The following is a 5,871-nucleotide window of genomic DNA, read 5'->3' as shown; positions in this document are numbered from 1 at the left end:
CCAAGGTACTTTATGTCATTTGTGGCTATTGTGAATGGTGTTGTTTCTCTAATTTCTTTCTCAGCCCTTTTGTCTTTTGTATACAGGAGTGCTACTGATTTTTTTTTGAGTTAATTTTGTATCCGGCCACTTTGCTGAAGGTGTTTATCAGCTATAGGAGTTCCCTGGTAAAGTTTTTTGGGTCACTCATGTATACTATCATATCATCTGCAAATAGTGATAATTTGACTTCTTCCTTTCCAATCTGTATCCCCTTGATCTCCTTCAACTGTCCTATTGCTCTAGCAAGGACTTCCAGCACTATGTTGAAGAGATATGGAGAGAGTGGGCGGCCTTGTCCTGTCCCTGATTTCAGTGGGATTGCTTTAAGTTTCTCTCCGTTCAGTTTGATGTTGACTATAGGCTTGCTGTATATCGCCTTTACTATGTTTAGATATGTGCCTTCAAAACAACCCTGAGATTTCACCTTACACCCATCAGAATGGCCAAGATGAAAAACTCAAGGGACAACACATGCTGGAGAGGTTGTGGAGAAAGGGGAACCCTTCTCCGCTTCTGGTGGGAATGTAAACTGGTACAACCACTCTGGAAATCAATCTGGCGCTTTCTCAGACAACTAGGAATAGCGCTTCCTCAAGATCCAGCCATACCACTCCTAGGCATATACCCAAAAGAGGCTCAAGTACACAAAAAGGACATTTGCTCAACCATGTTTGCAGCAGCTTTATTTGTAATAGCCAGAAGCTGGAAACAACCCAGATGCCCCTCAACTGAAGAATGGATGCAGAAACTGTGGTACATCTATACAATGGAGTATTACTCAGCAATGAAAAATAAGGAAATCATGAAATTTGCTGGTAAATGGTGGGACCTGGAAAGGATCATCCTGAGTGAGTTGTCCCAGAAGCAAAAAGACAGGCATGGTATATACTCACTCATATAAGCATACAACATAGAATAAACCCACTAAAATCTGTACATCCAAACAAACTAAGGAAAAGAGAGGACCCTAACTAAAATGTTAAATCTCCATCCTGAAAGGCAAAGAGGATGGACATCAGAAGAAAAAGAAAATAGGAAACCACCTCGGAACCTGCTACAGAGGGCCTCTGAAAGCTAGAAGAAAACAGGAAACAACCCAGGAACCTGCCACAGAGGGCCTCTGAAAGCCTCTGCAGTATAGACTGTCAAAGCAGATGCTGAGCCTGATGGCCAACTGATGGGCAGAGTGAATGGAATTCTATGTAAGAAGTTGGAAAGAGTAAGAGCTGGAGGGGACGGGCACTCCACAAGCAGAGCAACAGAACAAGATAATTTGAACACAGGGAACTTCCCAGAGACTCATACTCCAACCAAGGAGTATTTGTGGAGATAACCTAGAACTCCTGCACAGATGTAGCCCATGGCAGTTCAGTCTCCAACTGGGTTACATAGTAATGGGAAGAGGGACTGCCTCTGACATAATCTGATTGGCCTGCTCTTTGATCACCTCCCCTTGAGGGGGGAGCAGCCTTACCAGGCCACGGTAGAGGACAATGCAGCCAATCTTGATGAGAACTGATAGACTAAGATCAGAAAGGAGAGGAGAACCTCCCCTATCAGTGGACTTGGGGAGTGGCATGCATGCAGAAAGGGGAGGGAGGGTGGGATCGGGAGGGGAGGAGGGAGGGGATTATGGGGGGATACAAAATGAATAAAGTGTAATTAATAAAAAATTTAAAAAAGAAATATAGATAAAGAATATGAATCTCAAAAAAAAAATAAGGAAATCATGAAATTTGCAGGTAAATGGTGGGACCTGGAAAGGATCATCCTGAGTGAGTTGTCTCAGAAGCAAAAAGACACACACGGTATATACTCACTCATATAAACATACAACATAGAATAAACCCACTAATATCTGAACATCTAAACAAATTAAGCAAAAGACACGACCTTAACTAAAAATGCTCAATCCCCATCCTGAAAGACAAAGAGGATGGACATCAGAAGAAAAAGAAAACAGGAAACAACCTAGGAACCTGCTACAGAGGGCCTCTGAAAGCCAGAAGAAGAAAACAGGAAACAACCTCAGAACCTGCCACAGAGGGCCTCTGAAAGCCTCTGCCATGCAGACTGTCAAAGCACATGCTGAGCCTGATGGCCAACTGACAGGCAGAGTGAATGGATTTATATGTAAGAAGTGGGAAATAGTAAGAGCTGGAGAGGACAGGAACTCCACAAGGAAAGCAACAGAACAAGAAAATTCCATCATTTTACATACTAAAAAAACTTAAAAATTAAGTAAATACAGCTTTACACTATGTTTTTGTAAGGTTTTCTTAAGGTTGGGGAAATTTTCTTCTACAATTTTTCTCAAAACTATTTTTTGGATCTTAGAACCTGGAATCTTCTTTTTTGTATATTCCTATTATTCTCAGGTTTTGTCTTCTCATGGTTTTCTTGATTTCTTGGATGTTTTGTATTTGTAACCATTCTCATTTTATTTTTTTTTCTTTGAGAAATGTGCTAGGAGCCACAGCTATTTAGTTGAGACAAAGCTATTTACTGAAGCCAAAGCCAAATAGTGAGCAAAGGCCATTTAGTGGAGACAAAGCCAATTATTGGAAAAGTTATCAACAGTTGCACTAAGAACCTAGGTCATAGGTGATAGATTTGTGTGAGAACATCCGCTTGTTAGTCTTGGAGCATCCTTGAAATATCTTAAGTAAACATCTTTACGGTATCTTGCAGGTGCAATATTCAAGCCATGAAAGCACTCTTGCTATCTTCTGCAGCAGTAAATTAACCTCCCCCTTTCCTGCCTTCTCCCTATATAAGTTGTGTAAAAATTTCAAATAAATGAGGGCTTGATCCGACAAACTGACTTGGTCTCCATTCTTCCTGTCTCTGTCCTATCCCATTCTTTACGCCCCTCCTTAGGAATCTGTTTAACTCCCGCTGGACGAGACAGGAATGTATCAATTTAAAAACATGGAATGCTTCACAAATTTGTGTGTCATCCTTATGCAGGAGCCATGGTAATCTTCTCTGTATGGTTCCAATTTTAGTATATGTGCTGCTGAAGGAAGCAACTCTTATAAAAGTAAATATTTAACTGGCACTGGCTTACAGTTCAGAGGTTTAGTCCGTAATGTCACAATGAGAGGCATGGGAACATGTAGACAGACATAATGCTTGGTTAGTAACTAAGTGCTCTACATCTGGATCCACAGGCAGCAGAAAGTGATAGTGAGCTATCTGGCCTGGCTTGAACTTCTGAAATCTCAAAGCCCACCCTCAGTGACAGATTTCCTCCAACAAGGCCACTCCTCCTAATAGTGCCAGTCTCTATGTGCCTATGAGAGCCTTTTTTATTCAAACCACCACATTGGTCTTGAGTAGAACTGCATTAAATATACTGTAAGTTTACAATGTTAATCTTTGCATAGAATTATAGTCAGTATGAAGACTATAAGAAGCAATGTCTGACTCTTTGACCAGTCTGCAGTGAGCTGATCAGGACCTACTACAGAAAAAGAATCTGTACAAGAGATGAAGTGCTTAAGAGTGTGGTCAAAATAAGTAGTGTGATGAGCATTTGCCTGACAGTCTGGGCCCTTTACTGACTAAGGTTGGGAAACTGTTCTGATTATGCTGTGTGACATTCAATAGGTTGAAATCCTAGGAAGTTAGAGTTTGAGAACATCACCCAGAAGCTATAAAAAGACATATTTTAGAATATAACAATTAAACCCTTTTCTGTGACAAATAATTTGGAAGACAGGTTTGAAATGCAGAAGGTAGAGACAGGACTGAGTTCAGAAATGTTCAAAAGACCTCACAAGTAGATGAGAACAGTAAGAGCCTAACAGAACAATGGGGAAGGGATAGATTCAAAGGGTTTATTCACAAACTATAACCCACTCAGCTACACTATCACCTATCACCTTCTAGGATGCCAGCTTCATTTTGCAGGAAAGTCTACTGGTCCCCATATTTATATTTCCATTTCTGTTGGTATCAACAGTTATGGAGGTGATGAATAAAACCAAGAACTGAATGTAATTGATACTTTTGAAGTTTTTGAATGAAGAACCTTATTAAAATTCTGCCAATGACAACTTCTACCTTCATGTGTAGTCTTCTAACACCAGAGACTCAAATGATGAATAATTTAATTATAAAGCCTGTGCTGTAAGCAAAATTAGTAGATAGAAATTCTGCCAGCAACTCATGAGAGGGTTTCCTTTACAGCCAGGGAAAATGTTCCTCAGTGCTTATAGCAGGTTCACTTACGTTGTGAGATATCCGTTATGGTTATCAGTTACTGAGAAGCTGTGTAACCCTTGCAAAGGTTTTCTATATATCTCTTCCACTGATTCAATGTTTAGAAATGTTTTCATCAGGTAAGATATAATGGTATCAACTCTTTGTTCACTCCTGAAAGATATTTCCTTGTGCCCATTTCCTTTCTCACTGTAGAAGACAAGGTGACCAGAATCTTACTTTCCTGCCTTCCTTTACGTTCGTCTTACACATGTGATCTGGTTTTAGAATAATGCCCTTTAAGAGAAAGTCTATGGTGCGGCTTCTAGGAAGTATATTTTACCTTCACATAAAAGGGAAGAATTTGGAAAAGGAACTCCTTTCTTTGCTCTGGTTGACCTCTTGCTCCTTGGCTTTGAATGATGTCTAGGAAATATTTGATTCTGTGATCTCCAACATCTTCCTTAAGACTATGAGTTAACTAGTTTGGGTAAGGTTGAGGTGATAGCAATGGTAACAACCAAAAGATTGTGGTGCAAAAGGATAGAAAGAATATAAATTCTTAATGATATTACTGACTTACAGATTTGCCTATTCAATTATGGAACTACTTACTTCTATAACTGCTTTTATGGATTACATGTTGTACCTTTATTCAGCAACTATTTGACCAGTGTTTGCTATATGCCAAGCACTGTTTTAGGATCTGAGAATATAGTAGTGAATAACATAGAGCTTCAGTTATTATGACATTTATATAGTATTGAGAGATGACATTTAAATTAACCAATACATATAAGCTACAAAGTGGTGTAAAAAAAAAACCTGCTTTAGAAGGTGGAACACATTAGCTAAAGCCAGCATATCAACTTTGAGGCGTCCTGGGCTAGAAGGGACAACTGGTAAGCTGGAATAGATTGGATCCAGCCTCCCTGTAGATGTCTTCAAGGTCTAAGAATGGCCAATTATTGATTCCCTGAAATTTCTGTTGTACCTTCACTTACTCCAGCAGCAGTGGCTGCAGCTGTGTTTGGGGGAGGAGTGCATAACCCTGGAGCTGGAGAACATACAGAAGAGATCAGGAACCACAAAGGTAAGCATCACCAACAGAATACAAAAGATAGAAAAGAGAATCTCAGGTGCTGAAGATACAATTGCACAAACTGATAAATCTCTTAAAGAACAAATAAAATTAGAAAGGTTACAATACAAAACATCCAAGAAAGCAAGTCCACCATGAGTCAAATACAACAAAGCATAATAGGAATCCATGAAAAAGATGAGTCTAGGTTCCAAGGTCCAGAAAATGTTTTCAAGAAAATTATAAAAGAGAATTTTGCCAACTTAAAGAAAGGGGTGTCCTTAAACATACAAGAGGCTTACAGAATGCCAAATGAACTAGACCAGAAAAAAAAAAAGACCTCACATCACATAATAGTCAAAACACTAAATCTACAGAACAAAGAAAAAATTATTAAAAGCAGCAAAGAGAAAGAGACCAAGTTACATACAAAGATAGACCTATCATAATAATACCAGACTTCTCAACTATGAAAGCCAGAAGGGCCTGACAGATGTCATGCAGGCTCTAAAAGAACACAGATATCAAACAAGATTACTATA

The 5,871-nt window shown here is 39.3% G+C and overlaps 1 non-coding gene across 1 annotated transcript; it reads right to left on the bottom strand.

Annotated features, from left to right (window-relative positions):
• Positions 1-2,967: 2,967 nt before the first annotated feature.
• LOC129677265 (U6 spliceosomal RNA) lies at positions 2,968-3,074 on the bottom strand. Its single transcript, XR_008720190.1, has one exon. It is a non-coding gene; the product is annotated as a U6 spliceosomal RNA (small nuclear RNA).
• Positions 3,075-5,871: the final 2,797 nt, after the last annotated feature.

Source organism: Psammomys obesus, unplaced genomic scaffold (genome assembly GCF_907164565.1).
Source record: "Psammomys obesus unplaced genomic scaffold, mPsaObe1.curated_primary_1811, whole genome shotgun sequence".
NCBI classification, from domain to species: Eukaryota; Metazoa; Chordata; class Mammalia; order Rodentia; family Muridae; genus Psammomys; species Psammomys obesus.
Note: the sequence above shows the minus strand (reverse complement) of the source record. Positions and strands in the feature narration are given on the sequence as shown.